Raw genomic sequence first — 26406 nt, forward strand, 5'->3', positions numbered from 1 at the left:
TTTTCTGTGTGTACATGTAATAATATTAGTCATGCAGTTACATATATACATAAAGTAATAATGTCAGTTTCGTTCTACTATCCTTCCTGTCCCCACATCCCCTCCCCTCCTCTCCCTTCACTTCCCTCTACCTAATCTAAGGTAACACTATTCTTCTCTAGTGCCCCAGTTTTATTGTGAATTAGGATCCAAATATTAGAGAAGACATTCAGCCTTTGATTTGGGGGATTGGCTTATTTCACTTAGCATGATATTCTCCAATTCTGTCCATTTACTGGCAAATGTCATAATTTCATTCTTCTTTGAAGCAGAGTAATATTCCATTGAATATATGTACCAAATTTTCTTTATCCATTCAAGAATGTTAGATAATTATTGAGTGAGTTACATACCAGGTTTTAATCCACAGTTTCTAACACACAAATAACTAATCCTAGTTTAATTTTATATTTCTTCTTTTAGGCACAAGTAAAATACCTAGTACCACAAACACACAAGAAACCATATTTATTCACAGCAAAAATATAAATTTAATATAATTGTCAAGGAAGACATCATTCTTTCATAATGCACTGAAGTTGCATCTTAGTTGCATTTCACTTACAATAATTAAAATTGTATGATTCTCTCCCCCCACCTCCAAAAAATACCTTTACAAACTGTGCAGGCTATTGTGCCAAACATTTTACCCAATAAACTTCCTTAATTAGCATGAAATTAAAATAGGGGATTAATTATCCATTACTTGGCCACAGTTGCCACATCTGTCACACAGTGTAAATTTATCAGTATATTTAGTGATTTTTTAGTGTATAGAACTATTTACTTTTAATGATGTTACTCCTAAATACAATCCAACTGTGGCCATGCTCCTCCTCTTAAAGAAACAGTAATCTGATCTAACAATGGAAGATGCACCTACACTTGTACACTGATTAGAACTCACAGACAGGAAATATTTGGGAATTTCCAAAAAATTACTGTGAAAAAAATGTTTGTGTGTGTGTGTGTGTGTGTTTTTGTTTAGTTCATGTTGTAGTTTGGATCTTGTGGATGTTGAATGTGCCCCAAAGAACCATATTTATTCACAGCAAATATATAAATTTTAGTATAATTGTCAAAGAAGACATCCAAAGAGCTCTGTGATGCTCTTTGGAAGTGACGAAATCTTCACCAAGTTGGAGATAGTGGAAGAAAATTAAAATTAGGTTATTAGCCCTTGAAGAGACTATTGGAAAAGCTGGGGATATAGCTCAGTGTTAGAGCACTTGCCTAGCATCCATGAGGACCAGGGTTTAAATATATGTACCATAAAAACAAAACAAAACAAAGTACTGTGTGGGAAAGAAAAGGGGGATCATGAAGTGAAATTGATTTCTATGCATGTATTAGTATGTCAGGATGAACCCAACTACTATGTATAACCATTAAAAAAAAAAAGAATATTGTGATGCCAGCCCCTTACTGTTTTCTTTCCTTGCTTCTGAAGCCATGAATAGATAGATCTTCTTTAATATACTTTCAACATGATGTACTGTGCTATCACATTCCCAGTGCAAAGGGTCAAATTACTATGGTCTGAAATCTCTGAATATGTAAGTCGAAATAAAACTTTTCTCCTTTAAACTTGATTATTTTGGGCATTTGGTCACAGTAATTCAAAGCTGACTAACACTCTAGGATTCACTGTACAAAATCGGCCCAATTGCAAATCTATAGACTATTGGAGGATATCACCTGAAAATATATATATATATATATATATATATATATATGATATGATGATAAAATAATTCTGCTTAGTTTTTGGCAATCTTATTAGTGCACTTATGAACAAATGGGAAGTACTATCTAAAAACATATATATTTAGATCTTTTCTAATTTCTTCTTTTGCAATATCCTTTGAAGCTTGCCAAAGTCATTTAAATTTAATTAATTTTGGCATATGGCCATTCTTAGCAAGTAGACTTAGCTTCTGGTAATAGTCAATATTCATCTCATGAAAACGTTAGGCATTTTAAATCCACAAACGTATTTTAAGACAAAATGTGTTGTGCCTCAAAAGTAATGACAACTTTACTTCGATGGCTCATAATGTAACTCTGATTGCAAGTCACAAAAAAATGAATTTCAAACCGAAGAACATCAGTGGTATTAGTAAATAAATATGAGGACCAGATGGAAGAAGGCAACACACACTTGAACGTGATCACATTATACAATTACTTATGCCTTTTCTTTCTAGTTGCCAAATCTCCATTACTTCTAGAAAATACCTTAGCTTCTTAAAAAACAGGAAGTGTGGAATGGCTTTACATCTTCACCTGCATGCTGTTTACAAACTCAAGAAAATAGAAAAGGCAATTATCTTTTCTCTGTTCGTCCTATTTTGTTTTGTAATAAAAAACTTGGTTCAAGTAATTGCTTGCTATGATTTTTTTTCCTCGTTGCAACTCTCCAAAAGAGGAGTCCTTTGGTAACTTTATAGAGAGAATGTCCACTGGGCATGCCTGAACTGTATTCTGAATTTTAGTAAATGACAATATAATAGATTCATAGAGTAGGACTGAGATTAGATTGAATTGAGTGACCTAAAATTAAGTAACTAAGATAAATAATATTTAACATCACATATTAAGCAAATCAAAATTAATGCCAAAAATTTCATGGTGTACAAAAGATCTAAGTTTTAAATGAGACAGACTGATGTCTGTTTGCCAGATTATGTTGTTGGACAGGGACACAGTCCTTTACAATCAGCCAGAAGTTCTGGATTTTGAAGATATTATATCCTTGCTAGGTGGATTCAGAAGGGTCTAAAGTGGTGGCAGAACAGATTAGACAAGGTAGACTTGACTATATAGTTTCTTTTTTTAATGTAGAGAATTTATTAACCTTTCCCAATTGCTTCTAAATATGGGATGCTGTTTTGATAAATGTGTATAAGGGGAAATGTAGTCTCAGCTGCCTATTACTTTTTGCTACAAAACAGTAAAGTGTCACCTTTTGAGCTGCTAAAAAGTTATATGTGCAGCATTAACTATTGCATGGGTGAATAGAGTTGCAGTTTTGTTGATAGAAATCAGCTTGAATGTCTGGGCAAATTGTTATCATCTTTATGTTATTACAAGATTTCTACATAAATGGCAAAGATAGTGTGGAAGCATAAATATCAAGAGATAAAACTATAGTGTACTATAATAAATAGAAAATTCTCTCTGTTCTTGGAAATTTAAATGAGCTTACTCTTTATTCAGTGTATGACCTGATTGAAATTATGTACAATTCAAGTATTTGTGTCTACTGTGGATCTTGTTTTGCCTGTTTAGCCTAAAACAGTTCTATTTGTTATTTCTTGTATACTGTATACAACCTCAATTAGCATAATCACTGTGATTAACATTAATTGAGAAACAGAAATGAATAAAGTTGCTGAAAAAATTGGCTGATGTGTACAATTATAAAAGTTTGTATTACATGAGTCCTCAAATTATAACATTCAACTTCAGTTCTAAAATTTCTGAAGCATCAGTGGGAAATAGAATCTTGGGTACAGATGAATATACAAATACACAAAGTACTTTAGATAAAAATGCATATATGGTCCATATAGGAATAAATATTGCTATACTTATATGTTTACTGGAAAGCACTATAATAGGGTCTTTGGACATATAGGCTTTAAAATTATTTGAGTTAATCCTGACTTCCATTATTAATTGTATAATTCTAAGCTGCTGAACCTCTCTAGGACTCAGTTTTGTCATTTGTAAAATGGGAATAATGATATAATTTAGTTGAGGGACTGCTTTTGACATAAAATTAGGCAAATGAAAAAATGTTCTAATTACTATCTATAATGTCTTCTCTGATTTTTTTCTGTTTCATTGCTTAACATCATTACGTTGTTCATAGTTCTGCATTTTATTTTATACTCACTTCACTAACACCTTTTCCTGCTTGTTGTGTTATTGGCATTTGTGATTTTACATTCCTTCTTATTTATGTAGAAAGATTTTGACATTCTCTTTAGCTATTTTTTCTTCTTTCTGTTTATATTGTCCCATTTCTAATACAAAATGATTTTAATAATTTCAGGACTTCTGTTTCCAGTATTAAATAGGACTATATTTTAAGTGAAAAATGACCTCAGATTGAATATTTCAAATGTAAATTAGATAAGCCTACCACAAGAAAACAATTATCTACATGCCAAAGTTCAATTTCTCAAATAGTCAATATAGTTCATTACTAATTGTTAAAAATAATAATAACATATTATGATAGAAACATTCTCATTAAAAATAAAAATGGTTAAAAATTAAAATGCTTTTTTGATAAGACTTTCCTGATAAATGTTTTGTTGACAGATAACAATGAAAAGTTGTTAGGCTATTAATTATTTGGGAAAATGCAATGAAATGAAGCAATGTGATTATATAAGATCTGAGCCTTTTTTGTTTCTGTCAATCACTAGGAATAATTATAAACATTTCCTAACATTGTCTTCTAAGAATATACCATTAGGATCAAATTCAAATGATGTAAAATTTTAAAAAGAGTAAACTATGAAAAACGTTTTTCCCCCCATGCAATAATTTCAATGGAAGTGAAAAGCCTGGTTTTAGCAGCTCAGTAGGACCAAAAGAAACTCAGGATTTTTCCATCTTTCTTTCTATAATCCTTGGAATTTGGACTTTTAGTCTTATGTTTGTTATCTTATTGTTACAAGAAGTATGCTGTGGTTCCAAATATAAAACACTTATTCTCAGACAGGGATACAAGCTGGGGCAATCTCACATTTCTTCTTTGTGCAAATATCTTTCCATAAAAATACCTAGTAAAATTGTTCTTTTTCTCTTCCATGAGAAATTGTTAATTCTTACGACTGTTCTCTAAACAAGAAGTTTTAGGTCTACCTTCTGTGGGAAAAAGGGATCTTTACTTGATATCTTAAGGAAATCAAAATTCTGCTACCAAGGAAGTACTGTGTCAGTAACCATTGCATCTGCCACATGGGTGTACACACACACTCACACACACACACACACACACACACACTACTCTTCAGGAAGAAACAGGAAATTATCAAAGGAACCATCATCTTTCTTCACAGTAAATTCCTATTTGTTCATTTGAACATTTGCTACTGAGTCACCATAAATACCTCTTTGGTCAGTTTGAAATACATAACTGATTTTCAAGGTAAAGAAAGAAAATGAAGAGCAAGGAGAATATATATGCAGGGGAATAAGAGGAGGAATAAATAAAAATCACATCAACACGCTGTTCTGTACTTAAAGGCTGATCATGATGCTAGCTCTAAACTCCTTGACAACAAAGAGGAACAGGAAAAAAAAATTGAATGAAGACATTCATAATATCCATATACAGGAATGTATTTATAGCTCAAAGAAAACACAACTAATCTGGAAAAGTCCAGAAGCTTTTTCCCTGAGGGTACTAATAAAGAGAACAACACATGAATCATACTTTCAATGAATCATACTTTCACTAACTTACTGCCCCATTTCTCAGGGGCAATTTCTTATGAGCTTGTTCAATTTTTACAACAACAAACCACCTGTGTATAATTCTGCAAACATAATTCTTGGTCAGGGACCATAGACTTGGCAAATCCAGACACAGGAAGGATCATAGAACTACATGAAATAAATCTATCCCTCTCTAATTTCCAAGCTCAGTGCTTAAGGAGAATAACAGATACAGGGAATGCAGAAGTCAATGTATCCGGGCCCACAGAAAACAACACATCTGATCAGTTATGGTTGGTTATTATTTTTAATGTTGTTTCTAAAACTTTTAAAGTTGAAGGTCTCAACAAACTAATGTTGTGGGATTTCAGCATCTAATAAACAACAATGACGAAAAAATTAATTTGAGACAAAATAGAGACCATAGATTCAACAATGCTCAGGGAAACTAGGATTGCTATTTAACTTTCTATTTTCTAAAAACTTACTTTCTTCTAGATATTTCCCCAAAATCAAACTTTTTAGTTAGAAAATGCCCTTCTGGGCAATCATGTGTCAAAAGATTACTTTTGGTCCTGACCACTGACTTTTGTATCTCTAAGTAATTAAATATTTAGAGAGTTAATTCATTCCCAACCATTAATTTTCATCTCAGGTTAAGTGGTTTGTCTCTTGACTTCATTTCAAATTACCAGGACCTGAACTTAGACATCACTTGATAAAAGTCCCAAGGTTCCATAATCTCCAATAATTATTCTTCTCATGAGGTGACCATTGAGGCTGCATAAAGATCATCTTTTAAGTACGACCTTTGAACCTTCTAGGAGACACACAGAGAACAAAACAGAGCTAATTTACAAGACTTGGGAGGTAAACAGGCTATTGTTCTCTGAAATAGCATTTCCCTTCCTATAAGAAGCATATCTAATGACTTAAATAATCCCCAAGACTTATTTTTATTTATTTGTAAGGATTTTTCTGAATAATGTCACCATGTTTTTAGTTTACAAACAGACAACAAAAAGAAACTTTTTAAATTAAATCATTAGCTTATTTATTGCTGGTTGACAAACTTACCTTGAAACTACTAAGAAAATATTTGAAGAATTTAGACAAGAAACTACCATTTGATTAGCTTTCTAAATTAGACATGTGAATAAAAACATCATACTAATTTCAAAAGGTCGCCAGAGTGTAGGTTTACAAATGCAGGTGCAGCTAATTAACCACTTGAGCAAATGATTCATTGATCATATATGCAGATAATGAAACAGAAAAAGAAGGGATTTAATGTTCAATTGTATAAGTTTTCAAACTACAGTGTAATGAAGTTAAAAGTACCAACAATTAGAAAAGATAAGCTAAGATGACTGAATAGAGGTGCCCTTCATGCAATTTTTTCACAGAAAAGGGAAATCAAATTTTGAGGAGAGTGAGGTGACCACTGAGGCTATAATGGTCATTATATGTAATGGTCATTGAAGACTTCTGTAAATGAGCAAAAAATGATGTGAAACCTAAACTGTATGAAGAATCAGAAGGACACCCTAGAGAAAAAAAAAATGAAGCTATTCACTGCCACAGCCCGGCTGGCTGGGCAAAATAGCAGGGGGGGGGGGACGACGAACAACTTGTTTACATTGCTACAGCAGGAGTGGTAGCCGTTTGTTGTAGGACAGGAGCAGCATTTATACATTCCACACAGCTTATCTTAATTAGCATAAACTAGATACATCAGTCAACCAATAAGAAATCTCCACACTTAATGGCTTGCTGCCTTTACTTCACAAACCACTCCCTCTGGCATTTTGCCAGGCGCCATCCAGACTTGTTTACAGACTCTAACATTCCCCTGGCAAAATGCCAGGCGCCATCCTGACTTGTTTACAGACTCTAACAATTCACAAAATCAGCCTCTACTGGCTCCACAACCTGGGGGAAGGGGATCTCATCCCAGGGCCAAAGGTAAGCAGGAAAGTGCCAGCAACTCTGATGATACTAGCATACTGCAAAAGAATCCCATGGTACTTAAATATAGTCTGCAGAGCTAGTTAGCCTAAAAGTGATTCCTCTGCTCTAAAGAAACTACTCACTTGGGATCTCCCACAACTCTCAGACCATAATTGATCACAAAAGCTGTTTCTAGAGTCCATCTTGGCTTAAGGACTAGTAGACAAATATGACACTGCCCAAAGCTTTGGGTTGATATATGCCTCACCAGGGAGAAGGGATTCCACTGAAGATAGGTTTAGCAGTTGTACCACCCACAAGTCAGAGACTCATTTGTGCTAGCCCAGGTAATTAGGGAATATGTGCTCCCTGATTCATAACCTAGGTACTGTAGCCACTGTTGCACACTCTGAGATTCATTTTCTTCTGTTCATTGGGATCCAGAAAATCTTCCAGCCAAGATCCACACCTTCAGGAACAGGCTACCAGTGATTGTGTCCCTTACCAACATCTGAACTCATCCGGCGGGCAGAGAAGATACGTTCTCTAGCCCACAAGTTGAAGACTGTAGCTGTTGTTGTAAAGTCCAGGCTTCACCTGCAACTGTTGTTCTTTAGGAGCTAATAAACTTTTACCCAGCCCCTCAGCTCCAGGTGCATATGGTAATCAATGGCTCCATCATCTGCCAAAATCTGTACTTACTTGGCAGGATCTAGTGAAGGTCTTCTCCCTAACCCATGGCCTTGGGACCACTGTTGCTGGTGCAAAAAGCATCTGCCTCACTCAAGCTTGCCCCTGGGAAACAGAGGAAGATCCCTTCCAAATTCTTCAGCTCTAGGACTTTAACTACCAAAGCCACAAAATCTATATGATCATCTCAATAGATGTAGAAAAAGCATCTGATAAAATTCAACATCATTTCATGACAAATACTCTCAACAAAACAGTACAGGAGGAACATAACTCAAAACATGAAGAGTTATGTATTGAAAACCCAAAGATAATATCATACTGAACAGGGAAAAGCTGAAATATTTTCCTCTAATATCAGGCACAAGACCACTCTATTTAATACAGTACTAGAAATCTTTATCAAGAGAAACAAGCAAAGTACATTCAAACTAGAAAGGAAGATAATTAATTTTCCCTGTGTATAAATATGATTCTATACATAGAAAATCTTCAATACTCTATGAAAAATTTCTTAGAACTTATAAACAAATCCGGTAAGTTTACAGAACAAAAAATAAACATACAAAAATTATTATAGTACTTTAAACACCAGTAATGAACTTGCTGAAAAACAAATTAATTTTACTCATAATAGCTATAAAATAATTAGGAATAAATTTAACCAAGTAAATTAAAGATATTCATGAAAGATTTATAAAACACCAATAAAAAACTTATAAAACAAAAAATTGGAAAGATATCTTATATTCCTGTATCATAATAATTAATAAATTAAAACAGCCATACTACTCAAGATAATTTATAGATTACATGCAACTGTTATCAAAATACCAATGATTCCTTTCACAGAAATAGGGGAAAAAATCTTAAATTCATTTGGAGCCAGAAAAAAAAAGAATAGCCAAAGTGATAATGAAGGGGTAAAATAAAACAAAACATGCTATAAGATCACAATATCTAACTTTGAAACATGTACACCAAATAAAGTAGCATGGTACTGTCATGGAAATAGACATACAGACATATAGACCAATGAAGCAGAATAGAGAACCCCCAAATAAATACATGTTCATACAGCCAACTGATTTTGACAATAGTTCTAAGAATATACATGGAAAAAAATCTGTTTTATAGATGCTGCTGATAAAATTGGACAAGTATGTGCAGAAGTGTGAAACTAGATCTTCACTGTACACAAAAATTAGCTCAAAATGGACCAAAGACATAAATGTTAAACTTGAAACTATCACATTGCTTAAACAAAACAAAGAGGAGATACTTCAAGATACTTACGAAGGCAACTGATTTATATAAGATCACAAAGGCACAGTAATAAAAATAAAAATAGACAAATGGAATTGTATCAGAATAAGAAGTAGCTTTTCTTGCTATTTTGAATTTGAACAGCTGCAAAGCTAAGATTGGCAGGCTAAATCTGCTCTACCATCTTGATTTCAAATACACTCAATCCATTTTATAAATTGTATTTTTCTATTCTTCTGGTATTTAGCCTTCTTAAGGTCCTTCCTAATCCTGAATATCTATCCCTTATTGAATAATATTAGTTTACAAATATTTTTTTCCCATTCTGTAAATTGTATCTTAATTTTGACAATTATTTATTTTGCTGCACAGAAACTTTTTACTCTCATATAGTTCCAATTGTCTATTCCTTCCTTCCTTCCTTCCTTCCTTCCTTCCTCTCTCTCTCTCTCTTTTTCTTTCATTCTTTCTTTTTTGGTCTGCTCATGAGAGTATTATGTTATAGTCCCCTGTTATTATTGTATTAGGTTTTATCAGTATTACTGTATTGAGGGAAGACTATTTTATGAAATTGAGTGCACCGATATTCAGAGTATACATATTTATAAGCATTATATCTTCTTGTTATTGTGTTCTTTTTTGCCAATATGTAATGACCTTCATTGTCTCTTCTGATTAATTTTGGCTTGTCATCTGATTTACCTGATATGAGAGTAGCTACTTCTACTTGCTTTGGATTCCATTTGCATGGAATATAATTTTTTGTCCTTTCACTTTCAGTCTACAAGTGTATTTCACTATGCATGAAGTAGGTGCTTTTTGGAGAAAATGTTCAGTTTGGTCTTATTTCTTTAATCCAGTATACCAATATGTAGATTTTAAATGGAGAATTAAGATAATTTAGATTCAGTAAAAATAAAGTTGACCATAAATAAAAGAAGTTACAAAACCATAACCAGAATACTCAAGAAATTTTGGATAACATCAAGAGGCCAAATTTAAGACATACTGAGGTAGATGAAAGCTCTGAAAAACTAGCTAAAGGGATGCACAAGTTTTGCAATGAAATAATATCAGAAAAATGTAAGAATAACATGGAAAAAATCTTAAGAATGAGATGGGAATTCAAATATGAGAGGCATATAGGACTACAAATATACCAAATTATAACAGATTCACTCCAAAATACATTATAATGAATAATTTTAAAACTTTAAGAGAAAAACAGCAGGACACATTTAGGGATAGATCAATCCAGATTTCAAATAATTTCTCAACCCAGACCCTAAAGTTCAGGAAATCTTAGAATAATATACACCAAGCTCTGAAAGAAAATGGATACTACCCAAGAATACTATACCCAGAAAAATTAAGCTTCATAATTGAATATGAAAAAAATTTCCATAATAAACAGTAGCTAAAATAATCCATAAACAGAAAGCCTGAACTATAAAACATGCCCAATTAAATGTTTCATGAAGAAAGAATAAAAATAAAAACCTGAATAAGAAAAAATTGCACCAGAAAAATGTCAATTAATGGAGAGTCAAGTCAGATTTAAACATTAGAAATAAATCACAATGGCAGGAAATAAAACTATTTCTCAATAATAACACTGACTATAGGTGGTCTAAACTCTTTAATCAAAAGACATAAACTGGCATATTAGATTTAAAATAGGATTCATCATTACACTAAATTTAAGGGACTCACTTCACAGGCAAAATTATTTTAATACTAAAGGTGAAAGGATGGGAAAAGGCATCCAATCAAATCGTACTTTAAGCCAAAATTAATCAGAAGAGACAAAGAAGGTCAATTCATCTGTTTAAGGGAATAATAAAACAACAAGATATAATATTGGAAATATTTATGCCCCAAACAATTAAGCACCTACATACATAAAATGAACCCTTCTCAATATTAAGAATCAAATAGACCACAATTCAATATCATGGAGCACATTTAACACACCTCTCACCACTAGACAGATCATACAGACATAAACTAAGATTCTATAGAACTAAAAACACAATTAATAATTTGGATATAATAGAGATCTATAGAATATTTCATCTATCAATGACTGAATTCAGGTTCTTCTCAGCAACATATGGAACATTTTCTAAAACAGACCATATTTTAGGTCACAAAGCAAATTTTAGCAAAGAAAAAATAGACATAATTCCTTGTATCCTATTATATCACAATGGAATAAAATTAGAAATCAATGACAAGAGAAAAAACAGACACCACTCAAACACCTAGAGACTAAATAATATACTCCTAAATCAATAATGGACAGAAGCAAAAATCAGGGGAATTTTTTTTTTTAATTACAAATGAGAATAGTGACATAACACATCAAAGTATCTGGGAAGGTAGTTCTAAGAGAAAAGTTTATAGCATTGAGTTCATATATCAGATGAATATGAATTCAACGATTATATCAAACAGAAAAGAAAAAACAAAACCAACAGTTGAATTGTTGAAAGGATAAACAAGATTGATGAACCTTTAGCAGAAATAACTAAAAGAAAGAGAAAAAAAACAACAACATTCAAATCAACAAAATTCAAGATAAAATGAAAATGTTACACCAGACACGATTGAAATCCAGAGGATCATCAGCAACTGTTTTGAAAATTTATACTCCAATAAGCTAGAAAATCTTGAGGACATTGACAGATTTCTAGACACATATTATATATCCAAATGAATCATGAAGATACAGAATAACTTAAACAAATCCATATCAAGTAATGAAATTGAAGGAACACACAAAAGCCCTCCAATAAAGAAAATCCCAAGACCAGATTCTCAGCCTAGTTCTACCATATGTTTAATGAAGAACTAATACAAAACCTCCTCAAATTATTCCATGAAGTAGAAAAGGTGGGAACACTGCCAGACTCATTCTAGTAAGCCAGTATCACCCTGATGACAAAGCCAGACAAAGACAAATCAAGGAAAGAAAACTTCAAGCCAATATACTTGATGAACATAGATATAATGATTCTTAATAAGATACTGGCAAACTGTACCCTAAAGCATATGAAAAAGATAGCACATCATGATGAAGTGGGTTTTATCCCAGGGATGCAAGGTTGGTTCAACATATTGAAATCACAATAAATATAATTCACCACCCAAATAGACTCAAAGAAAGGAATTATATGATTATCTCAATAGATGCAGAAAAAGCATTTGACAACCTATAGCACTCATTCATTTTTAAAACACTAGAAAAACTAGAAATAGAAGGTACATACTCAATATTATAAAGGCTATATTTGACTAACCCCATGCCAACATTATACTGAATGGAGAAAAACTGAAAGAATTTCTTTTAAAGGCAGGAATGAGACAAGGATGCCCATTTTCACCACTCCTATTCAACATAGTCCATGAAAATCTAGCAAGAGAAGAAAATTAATGGGATACAAATAAGAATAGACCTCAGATTGTCTGGGTTTGCTACTGACATCATCCTATATTTAGAAATCCCCAAACTCCCTCTGAAGACTTCTAGAACCCATAAATGAATTTAGCAAAGTAGCAGGATACATGATCAATACTCACAAAATCAACGAGTCAGATGAAAGAGAAATTAGGAAAACTATTCCATTCACAATAGACTCAAAAATAAAAAATAAAATTCTTGGGTATCAATCTAACAAAAGAGATAAAAGGCATCTATGATAAGAACTAGAGAACACTAAAGAAAGAAATTGAAGAAGAAATCAGAAGAGGAACAATCTCCTGTGTTCTTGGATAGGCAATATTAACATTGTCAAAATATCCACACTACCACAAATGCTGTAGAGATTTATTGCAATTCCTATTAAAATTCCAATGGTGTTCTTCATAAAAATACTGTACTTATTTCAAATAAGTACTTAATTCCTCAAGGACAAAATCTCTCATACCTAGTTATAACAAAAAATGGCAAAAGAATGAATTTTGATATCCGCCTCAGTGCTTACTATCATTATGTGGAATACAGATGCGACTACCAAAAAGACTTGTTTCTCAATTTTTCCTACTGTCTGTAGTTAACCTTTTTCCCATACATGAACAGTAACATATGGGGACTTCCAAAAGGAGCCCAGCTGGGTAAATGATCATCTGCCCCCGCATCCTTCAAGGAGTTAAAAAGAAAAAAAAAATATTTTAAGTAAATCTAGAAGAAAGATATAATAGACAGATTTCAAAATGAGAATAAAACTGACTAAAAACAGCTGAATAGGACAAAACAATGAAATCAGAAGAAGTAAAGTGAGTTAAACACATGAAGAATGGAGAAGGGGCCAAGGGGTGGCAGGTCTCATAATATATCAGCAAAACAAACTTCCTGAAGTTGAATGCATTATCAAAAGGTGAAAATAGAAAACCTCTTATGGAAAAATGTCACAGTGGAAATCTGGGTGCAAAAGGCGAGCAGGAAAAACATTTCTGAACACAAAGTAATAGGAAAAGAGATCAGAGAGCCACCAAAAACACAAGAGAGTTGTGTTTGCAAGAAGTCTCCCTCACAAACCAAAATCAGCTTTGTTTAGTGAATCCAGAAAGGTGACCCCTGTGTTATTTCACACACTACATGGAAAAGGCTGGTCAAGGAAGTGACCACCAATCCGTTAAGAAAAGTAGCAGTATAGCATCTGTAAAGTTAAAAGATTAAATTTTAAAAGGACAAACCAAATTTCCCCACAATTTCTTGTTTTCATAAAGCAGATGAGCAGTATAAATTAGTATTTCAACAAACTTCATGTTTTATTTTGTTCTTTTAAAAATAAAGCAATCACCTCTGCAAAAGGAACCAAGGACCAGGGTTGCAAAACATCAAAAAAAAAAAAAAAAAATGATGCTAAATAATAGGATGAGATAAAACAAAAGTGTTCAAATTTTAATAAAAGATGAGAAATAAAAATCAGTGCAAGAATAAAATGAAGTATTTTAGAGCATGAAGAATTACAGGCAGGTGAAAAGTAATATAAATGAGGAAAACAGAAACAAAAGGAAAAAAGAAAAAAATCTATAAATACATAAGAAATACATAAAAAGAATGTCCAACAGAAGCACAGTTGTGGTACCCAAAGAAAATGCCCACAACTTTATTTGATTATAAGCATGTTCAAAGTATAAAAGTATATGCAAAGATACAACTCATGATAGATTTCAAGGAAAAAAAAAAACCTTACAAAGCTTATTGTTATGATACACTGTAAGTGCGGAAACATTGACTGAAAATGGTCAATATCAGAACACACCCCAATAAATATAGGAATGCAAAGACAAATTCATATGAAGTTGAAGTTAGCCTTATTTCTCTCCACCAATTTGAAGATATTCCACAACATCCTTCTATTACCTAAGGGGAAAACAGGTGGATGGAAAACTTTTCCCTGGTTCTTGGGATTGAACCCAGGGAGCTACATCTGCAGTCTTTTTTATTTTGAGACAAGGTCTCACAAAATTGTCTAGTGCCTTCCTAAATTAATGAGGCTGGCCTCAAATTTGGATCCTCCTGCCTTGGCGTCCAGAGTCACTAGGATTACGTCATGTGCTCAGATTAACTGAGAACTTTTAAACAGCCACATTGTTTTTCCAGAAAAACAAAAATCAAACAAACAAAAAACTGCTGAAAATGGTTTTGATCATGAAAGAATCCTTTGAGCCATACTTCAGTAGAATACTAGATAAATGAATTTTAGCCAGGAGAAACTATTGTAAATATTACAAAAATGAATGTTGAACATGTTTAATAATGTACCTAATCCTAAAATAACTGTAATGAAACAAAATGTAAGTGGCATGTGCCCTGCCATTGGGAAAGGCTACAAGTATCAAAAATAGAAGAGAACAAAGACAAGGGAAACTTTTTTTTTAAATTTCAGGATACTTAATTTTTCCATCTTCTCAAACGTTCATCATTCTTTGTGATGAGAACATTACAAATCCTCCCTTCTAGCTATCTTAATTTTATGATACGATATTAACTGTAATCACCCTTCTATGTGACAGAGTACCAATGCTCATACTTCTTTTCTTGTCTGGTGGTGACCATGTAACTAATCTCTCCCACCTCCACAGCCCTGTCCTGCCTAGCCTCTGGAAATCACTATTCTGCTTCCTATTTCTATGAGGGAATAGAATGCATGATTTCACTAGAATAGTGTTCTAGACTCCATATATGCCACGCTTTCTTCATCTATTCATCTTTTTACAGACATCTCAGTTGATTCCATATCTTCATTACTGTGAATAGTGCTCAAATAACTCTGGGGGTATGGGTATCTTTTTTGAGGTTGATTTAATTTGCAGGAAAGCAAATTTAATGATTATACCTTCTTCATTGGCTCATATTGAAGTAAAAAACTTAAAGTCCAACATGGAAATGTAGAAGCATTTAAAATGTAGAAGTGAATTACTGAATCAATAAAATGGAATTTTATAGTAAATGGAGTAGAAAGTTAGTACATGATTTGTCATTGTATATACCAAGAAAATTATATATATATATATATATATATATATATATATATATATATATATATATATAAAACAGAACAAAAATTATTTTATTGAGTTAAAGTTTCAAGGGTAACCTCTGGAACAAAAATTCTTATCTTCCAAAATATCAGATCATCTGAATACACACACAGAAACACACAGAAACAGACTACTTTAAAACTTTTAAAATATTATGAGAACCAAAATATTGGACAAAAATGCCATGAATAACAATGATCATATCTGACATGTCTTTAAATATAAGCAGGTTTAACTTGGCAAGTAAAACAGAAATAATTTTCACATTGCATCACAAAATCAAGATCACATCTGAGTACATGGGGAATAACAAAAATGAAAAATATTATATATGCAATAGGAAAAAAATATAAACAAAGGATAGCAGTTCACAGAGAAGACACAAGAATTGCTACTAATTCTTAATTGCTACTACTAATATCAATAAAAAGACGATCAATCTCTAGTAAGACAGAAATATGAAATAAATTGATAATATTTTTACTTTTTATATTGACAAAAATGATATCAACACATTTTGTTGAATTGGGAGATAACTTTTATACACTGAATGTAGAAATAAATTGCTGTAATATTTATTGAGGTCTTTTTCACAAAATTAATTAAAATTTAAATAAATATCCACTTTTACAAACAACCCTATTTCTAAGAATATAGTCTATAAATATTTTTGCACTATAGAAATAATGTATGAAAAAGGATATTTTCTCAATATTATTTGTCAAAATATATAATAGGAAATACAACAGATGTCTATAAAAATAGGACCATTTAAATTATGATTTATGAAAACAGAATGGAATACTATTTAGCTATAAAAAGGAATGGGGAATCTCTCCATTTTACAATATAGAAAGAAGATCACTAGATATATTAAATAAAAAATAATTTATAGAATAGCATGAATACTACTTTTTAAAACTCTTTATATAGGATGTAAAAAGGATGGATTTCCATACTTACGCTGCATGCATAACCACAAGGAATACTAACAGTAATGGGTGTAGTCATTTTAGAGGAGGTGACCAGAAAGTCGGTATATTTGAACACGGCTAATGGGGATGCTTTTCACTTTACATGTTTTAAAAATTTGTTAACTTTTTCTGAAGAAACCTATTGAAAAAATATAGAAATATAAATGAGTGTGATAACAAAATCAAAGTTGATGAGTGTTGTTCTGCATGCTTAGTTTTATAAAATCAATCAATGTAATTTAATATTGAGAATTGTTCACTAGTTTTCCTAGCTCCTTTCCTGATGAAGTAATATGAGACCCTTTAATTATTTATATAATTTTGCTTTGCCTCTTAAATTTTGAAAGAGTTTGACAAGATATTCTTATGTGGATTATTTGCATAATACCTCCTTATTTTGTCTTATATTGTGAAGAACATCTTAGGAGACCGCAAGTTCTAGGAGGGAAACAACTTTGCCTGCCACTATCATTTCCTTTTTTACAGAAAAGGGAAGAAAATCTGTCATATGTTAAGTGCTCAATAAACATGATACAGTGAATTCATGTGGGATTAAATAAAGGAGGACCTTTAATGCTTGGGACAAATAGAGCATTTGCTTTCCCTTTAAGCCACTGTGTATGACTTCCTCTAATGGCACATGTCTCCCTAGGGGTATTCTCACTCCAACATGCAGATATACATGGAGTAAGTGAAACCAGGCCATATTGCCTTTGTGACTAGTTCTTTCTGAATCATTTTGTCCTGCAGTCACTGGCATATCCCAGGAACAACAGGTAAGACGGATAAACATCTTGGGATAAGAGACAAAACTACTACACAGGCATAAGCAACTGTGTTATCTTGGACAAGGTTCTCCTTGACCAGTCCTGAGATGATGGCCAACTAGACCACACTCTGACCAGAATCACTAGCTATGGAAGCCCCTACCTCTTCCTATATAACCCCAAGACTATTAGCCCATGGGAGAGAGCCAGAATTTCAGTCCCTTGACTGCTGTTTTTCTCCCCAGCATTGCCACACTGAGAATTAATTCCTTTCTTGCTCTCACCATAATTCATTTCTTCTGTTGCCTTTGAGATGGATGGATGGGTGGCTAGACCTGCTCCATTGGAACCTCTAGAGTTGGAATGCTGACCTAAGGCACCAGTAAAAATTTGGGGATGAACTTCAAATCAAGACTCTTTTGTGGTTATGTGGCTAGTACTCTTTTGGCATCTGGTTGGCCTAGTTCATTCTGACCCTCAAGTCAAAGGAGATCTTTCAGGAAGTCTCAGGATCTTGGTGCTGATAGTATCCTCAGAATGTTGCAAGAGAATCATATACCTGGTCAGTGTTCCATAGAAAGCCCTTGTAATAAAATATAATTTAATAAAATTTTTTATGTATGTGTGATTTTTATGTTGTGCCTAGGTATATTCTTAACACTTCAAAACAAAAGATGCTCAATAGAACAGCTCTTCAAAACCTCAAAGGAATGCACTGTGTCTTCTGTTAATCTGTTCTTATCCCAAGTGGTATAATGTATCCTATAACCTTTTCTTTTTAATTTCAGAAAAATAAGGTTTACTAATTTTGCCAATTTTTGAATATATATATATATATATATATATATATATATACACACATAAATGTAATTAATGATTTTTGATTGGTTCTATTTTTGCTAATTTGGCTTTGGAGAAATTTTATATAGCAATTTCATAGAACCATGAAAATTGGTTTATATGAAAAGTGCTAATACATTTATGCATGCCTTTCTAATATAACTAATTTCCATTTATATGCTTTTAGTATATGTCAAAGACAAGATCAATAGAAATGTTATCCCTCTGTAGTTTATTCTTCATTTAAATGCTTGACATTTGCTGCCAATTCACAAAATAGAAAGCAAAATAACCCTGTAGTTTAAAATTTGCTTTAAAATATAAACTCAAGAAAGAAAAGAACTGATGTCATCAGCTTATAGCCAGTAGAAACAAACATTAATGAAGAGACACTTTATTATAATCAGACCTTGGAAATGCTCTTAAAATTGAATTTATAAAAACAGGAAGTTATGTTATTAGATTTACAGATTTTACAATGAAATCATCTGTAATATATATTTAATGTATCCTTAGTTCTCCCATTAGATTACATATGTGTTTTCAAAAAATCATTTCTGCATTTTGATATTAGACATGTGATGTCTTTAGGTTGTCAACAGTTTTAAAACAATAGATACAGTTCTGTAAAGAGTAAATTGTATTTATGGGAAGCAGGAAAGCTATCACTTGCATAAAATGCCTGGGCAGTGACAGCTAAACTCTACAGAGGAAAGGAATTTCTGTTCCTAAGGGTGTGGTGCCAGATAGTCAGCTGGTCTGAGGCCTGGCTGGAGATGCTCAGCCAAACGGGGGTTATAGCTTCCAGCCAGAGCTTTTCAAACAGAAAAGGAAACAAAGAGATAGCACTAGACTTTATAGTCAGGCCAACAATACAGGACATTCTCCTATCCCCAGCAGTCCTTTTTTTCCAACTCCCACCCAAAAACTAAGGAAGAAAATGAGAACCTCTTAGAGAACTTCCAAAGCATATCAATGCAAAATCTCTGGGGTATGTTTTTTATGAGTTAAGGAGACAGATGACAGGAAGCTCAAGAAAAAGAAAGGAAAGGGAGGAGATGGCTTTGGGAGATTGGAAACATGTACTAAATCTATCATCATTATGTTTTTCAAGTAGTGCTCAGAAGACACAGAAGTTGACTGGAGTTTCTCTTAGGTGCAGATATAGCAAAAGTCTTTGGAGAGTTTACTGATATATGCTAGAGGACATTTGTGTCCTTCACCATCAAATGTTTTGACATGGAAACTGAGAAAATTCAGAAAGCTGGAAAAAAAAAAGGACTAAGTCAAACTGGAACTTTTATAGATTCACACATATTCTGATTATCAAATTCTTAAAGTTAGAACACAAATTATTTTTAATAATCTGAGAAACAAACGGCAAAATAAAAGCATCTCACAAGAAGTTCATAAATTTAATTCTATAAGGAGTTTAAAAATATTCAATCTGTTTAGACTTTTAGTTATGAGATCATCAAAGTTGGTCTTAGGGAAATATTGACTCATTCATTTGTTTATTCATCCATTTATTCCAAAATTTATTTAAGCAACTGTTTTAGTCAGCTTTTTCACTGCTGTGACTAAAGGACCTGACCAGTACAACTATAGAGCAGTTTATTTGAGGGCTCACAGTTTCAGAGGTCTAAGTCCATAAAAGGCCGGATCTGTGAGAAGCAGCTCACATCACAGTGATCAGGAAACACAGAGAGAGACTCCACTCTTCAGATACAAATATATACACCAAAACCAGGACCAAATTCCCACCTCTTCCCACCCTACCCTACCACTTCAGTTAACACTCGGGTATTAATTACTACTTGGATTAAGAGCCTCACAACTCAATCAGTTCTCCTCTGAAACATCTTGCATTGTTTCATATGTGAGCTTCTGGAGGACACCTCACATCCAAACCATAAAGGCAACCAAATTATTTCAAATATTCCAGGCACTGGAATTCGTCCAGTGAATACCATATTTCATCTATATTAAATTTGAAACAAATATAGGAATTCTTTTACTTATATTCAAAAATCATAATATTGTAATTTATTTAATAAAGGCCTGAGACTATTCAATGAATCTATACTTCTGTTTAACTTATGCAAAAACATTAGATTCTTGACTATTGATTATGGCTTCAAGGAAGTGTATACATTAGATTTCTCACTTTTTCTACATAAAGAGAAGTTTATCAAGGAAAGAACACAAAAGATATGATGTAAGATCATCCAGGACAATCTAAAAGATGGTATCATGATATGAAAATTTGATAAAATAGTAATAGTTTTAACAAAAGAATAAGTTAATAAAATTGTAAGGCCACTGAGCTATGAAGACTCCTATCTCTGCAATCAAGACACTAAAATTATATAGTAGAAAGTGCTGTGGATCCAACAGTATTCAACAGTTTTCTTAATCCTTTTAATAATACAGACATTATTTCCATGTATGATCTAGTAAAAATCATACCCAGTTAGAGAAGACTCTTTTGAACAGAGCTACATACACTGTGTGACTAAATTCTAGCTTATTAATTATAAGAAGTTATAGATAACATTCTTCAATTCTCTGTCTGTTGCTCTAGCCCTCTGATGTGGAGAGATTGTACTTTAGACTCATTTTTGGGTTAGACACTACACTGTGCTTACAGCAAGATAAGAAGTTCTCTAAAAGAATGTGGAGAGGAAGGAAATGGAGAGGGGAAGTTGGTCACTTCTCTTATCTCCAATCTTTAGGAGAGGATCCAAACAGTGACCCTGGTTGTATAGTAAAGGGGCATATTCATAAAACATCTGAAGAAATCCTCTTACACAGAGGACAGGCAACCTATCCTATATACTCCTCCTGCCTGTAGGCACAGGGCATCCCCCCACTGTGTCTCAGCCCACTGTTGCTGAGGAGTAAATAATAAACTGTTCATAATTTCTCTGTTGAGTCCTTCAAGTTTTTCTTTGAGAGCACTAAACAGTATGCTTGGGGCATTTGGAGTCCTGGAGTGGTACACCCAGAAATGAATACTACACATTAAAGATGGCAGAACCTTTCAAATAACCCTTAACATGTCTTTGTATTGTTATATGAAGGGGAATAAAGTCACACTCTTTCTGTTATATCAGCTTTGTGTATACCCTGATTAATGTAAAACGCAACTTTGTCTTTGGCTACCTTTTGGATTATCTAGAAGTGTTTAGTTTCTTTGAGTTTTAGTATATGGTATATGGATTTTTTAGTTCTAAATACCAATGAGCCTGAAACTGCAGGTGGCTATGCTAGCAAAGCAAACAACTGATATTTCTTACTATGGCAACCCCACCATTACTTTATCTGGAAGATCAAATTAATTTAGTGAGTAATTATAATAATAATCTTTACTAAGCAAAATCACTTCAAAGTCTATTACTTTCGTAAGAGTATTCTATTTGCTTAAAACCCATTTTTCAAAGCTGTTTAATATTAGTAAACTTCAGATTATAACCACTAAATTGCCCCTTTATCCATATTAAAAGAATGGTTGGAATGCTGAAATGGGAAGGGGTTCAGATATATGTAAGACTTATAAAGTAAGATGAAGGAGAAAATTTTAGTGTAGAAAAATGGAGAAATCAGTAGGAAGAAGAAACTCTCACTAGAAAATAAAGAGAACAAAAAGTAAATTCAATATACTTGTCATAGAGAATCTTAAGAAAGATAGCTCTGGTTTACAATAGACTTGTTGGTGACAATTGAGTTCAACTGATTACAGTATATTACCAATGAGACCAAGTTTTAATCCCCATGTGAAATCAGGTACCGGTGCCATGTTCCAGAACTACACAGTAAGCCCCTGACTTTGGACAGCTGTCTCTAAATTGCATGCTTTTTGTCACAAAAGGGATCAGGTCATGTGTGGATCAGTGCAAATCCAGTCCCATCACTAGGAAAATTTCTCAAGGCAGATGGTACCTTAGTAATATCACTTTAGCATGTAAAAGAACGTTTTCATATTAAAAAGTAAAGTGGTAATTCATTACTTATATAATTTTAACAGAATATTTGGGCCAAAAATTCAATTGAGTTCAGAAAGTTAGCATGAGGGTTTGACATCATTTTCTAAAGCTTCTACTACATTAAGGGTCTCACCAAATTGTAATTCTGACTTTCTGTGTGAACAACCAGGTATGGTGTAAATGATGATGAATGGTGACGAATTAACAGTGCCCAACTCATCCAATGTAATGGAAAAATACAGTAAAAAAAAACAAAAACAAAAACAAAAAACAAAAAAAAACATTCATTTAGCTGGGCACGGTGTGCATGCCTGTAATCCCAGCAGCTTGGGAGGCTTTGAACTTGGGAGGATCATGAGTTCAAAGTCAACCTCAGCAATGGTGATGCACTAAGCAACTCAGTGAGACCCTGTCTCTAAGTAAATTACAAAATATGGCTGCGATGTGGCTCAGTGGCTGAGTGCCCTGGAGTGCAATCCCTGGTACCTAAAAAAAAAAAAAAAAAAAAAAAAAGAAGAAGAAGAAGAAGACTCATTCACTAGACTTTTGACTTACATAGGCCTCTTTTCCAGAGGAATTAAAAACAAAAACATATTTGATAAAAGAAAACAAGTATCAATTTAACAAAAAACAATCATAATGAAGCCAGATTTAAAGATAGGTAGTTAGTGTAGTTAGAGAAATCTGGTCTAATATCGAGTAAGATAAAGAAAATGGAGACCATATTGATAACGGAGTGCATAAAGAAGATGGAGTTCAACCTGAGTCCCAGGAAACCAGAACAATACCTGGGGAAATTGAAATTTTAATGTACCCAAGGCCTAGGAACCATCCTAAAGAACTGTTAATAAAGTAGCTCCCAGCAAACAGGGAGGTGCTAATCAAACCACCCCAGGTCCTTCCTGCCCAGATTACTCTTCCCAGCCTCATTAGTCCACTTATCTCCCACCTTTGGGCCTTCCCACCTGAATTCTATCACTGCAGGAGAGAGGGAAATAAAGGACAGGAATGTGGGAGGACTGAAAGAAGACCTTAGATATAAAAAAGCGAAGACCTCCCCCTTTCCATGGATTCCGCCTGCCTATGTGGTCTGCTTCTTCCTCAGGGAGGAAGTCTTTTCTGTTATCCTGTAATAAAGCCTTCCAGTTTCCACTCTACGCTGGCCTTGGCGTGCTTCTCGGGTGTTATACTTCTGCATTCCGGGAAGTAAGAACTCCTCACTGGTAAACAGCTCCTCACTGGTAAACAGCGTTAACAATAATACTTAGTTTTTTTTGTTGTTGTTGTTTTTTAGTTATTTAATTAAATGTATACTCCCTTGCTAGACACTGAATTCCAAAAGGAAGTACATGTCTTGTTTTCACTACCAGATGTAAAATGAAATGTGGCACACCATACACAGAAGGCAAGAGATTTTCCCAATATGTGGCCATACATTGAATTACATAATTTCATTTGCATAAACATGTTTAACTTTTCATTAATTATTATCAGTAAAAATAGATTTAATTAGACATGCAAAATTATATTCCCAAAAGAGAACATAAAACTAAAAGTTCATTTGATGTATATAAGTTATAACAGTAGAAAAATAAATCTTTATTTTCATTTAAGTAGACTTTAGAAGTTAAATGGACTTCAATTTAATGTATATCTCAACAGAACCATTATGAAAAGTATTTGCTTAATTGCTGGATTTTGTGTAAACTAAAGCAGATGAGGAGAAAACAGAAATAAACAGTAATTAAATTACACACAAATTTCTGAATGAAATGAAACAATTCTTTACAATTTCTAGGTAATGGCAATAGTGTTTCTGGCAAGAAAACCATAATTAACAGCAGTGTAAAGCTCTGCTTTACATTCTTTTGGCAATTGAGTCTACTAAGTTGAAAGCTGCTAAGTACAGTGTTTGATTTTCATATTAATATGCATTTCACTTGACTGCATTTTACTGTTTTGTAAGCATGAAACAGAAAGGTCTGAGTTCAACACCACAAATTACTGTATAAAATAAAAAAAATTGCTGCCCAAGCAGCTTTGTTTTTCTACTGGGTTTGTCATGCTGTGAGCAAAAAAAAAAGAAGTAAAGGGGGTGGGGTGCAGAGAGAAGTGTTGATTCTTTAGAGGCATTTCAGCACCAGATCTGCACTATCAAAAATAGTCCTCAAACATAGTTAGAGTTATCTAGAAATTCAGCAGTTTGCAAACAAGTGCACTAGGGAGTAGTTTTTTCACACTAAAATATTTTTGCTACACATCAGCAAGTCCTTGAGGAGAGCCTGCTGGCTCCAAAGTCCTGCAGTTTGTTGTTGAAACAGCAGAGCAATAATATTTAGCCAGTGTTAACAGGGAAGCAGTGATGTGACTGCTCTTTGTAGTGACTACTCCATTTGACCAAAAAGGGTTCAGTCACTGGGATTAAAAAGCATGACTTCATTTTCATATTGATTTCTTAGTTCTTGATAGTCTGTTATTATCATTTTCTGGAAGTGCTAGCTAAGTAAGTATACATGCGACCTGATTATTACATGGAGTTCTGATCATAATATGTAAGATGAAAGATGACTGATTTCATAAAATAAGTCATATTTTGTTTGAGTGTGTGAGTGTGTTTGTGTGTTTGCCAATCATGAGTTTTGTTTTGGTTGGTAGTTGGCACTGGTAAGATCAACAGCAAAGAAAATTTTGCCATTGGTAAAATTGCCTGGTCTACTAATTCTATTAATTCTACTAAGAACCGTGTTATTCATAATTTTGTTTTTTAAGTCATTAAAATGTTTCATCTTGCTTTTTCTTATGTCATCTTTCTCACATAAAATAATAGGAGTTTCAATAATTAGATATTAAATCCTATTAATTCATATGCTTGTGATGTACCCTAAAATATTTCAAACTTGTTTTGTAAGGATCTGGCAAATCGTTGGAGAAAGAGACCACAAGAGACCAGCTTCATGCAATGGGCAGGAGGGAGTTTATTGAAGAGGATCCTAATTCAGCGCGCTAAGGCTCAAGGCTCACTCAGGAAGGGAGAGCAGCCCAGAGCCCAGAGCAGAGGTTAAGCAGAGCTTAAGTACACTTTTTGGGGAGGGGGGGGGGTTTGCATACATCAGAACAAATCATCATGAGGCGCGGGAAAATTGAACAACAATTCTGAGACATGATTAGCACATTCATTGGCGGGAACAGACCAGGCGGGGGTGATTGGTCACTCCGAAGTGGGGTACACATTCAAACTGATTGGTTCGGGGCCCTGTGACAAACTGCACAGGGCCCTAGGCTAAATGGCCAGTAGGGCGTTGTTTTAACTATCTCAGGAATTTCAGGTTCTGGGTGTAGCAGAGGAACTTAACAATACCTAGTCTTTTACATTTTAATTCAAGCTTTGCAATTTAGAAGCTTTACAATGCCCAGTCTTTTACATTTTAATTCAGGCTTTTGCAGCTTAGAATCAGCTTAGAAATTTGACCTTTACATTCCCCACTCCTTTTTCTGACTACTTTTAATCTTAAAAGTAATGAATCATAATTATTGGGGAGTCTCATTTTTTATCTCTGTCAGTGGAGCATATTGCTGTCTGATTACCATGAGTTGTCCTGTGTTTCCTGGAATCATTTTTAGCATGGCCTCCATTTTAGATTTCACTCTGTATTAGACCCCGATTTATCTAACTACACTGACTACCTAACTTTAAATCTGGCTTCATTCCTCCCTCTAATTTGGGAACTTATATCAGTTTGACCTCTGCCACTCTTTATTTATCTATATATTTATTTTTGGTCCCAGATATTGAATCCAGGGGCATTTAACCACTGAGCCACATTCCCAGCCCAATTTTTTTTAATAAATATTTTATTAGACACAGCATCTTGCTGTGTTGCTTAG

This window comes from Spermophilus citellus (assembly GCF_964194105.1).
Source record: "Spermophilus citellus genome assembly, chromosome: 8".
Classification (NCBI taxonomy): Eukaryota; Metazoa; Chordata; class Mammalia; order Rodentia; family Sciuridae; genus Spermophilus; species Spermophilus citellus.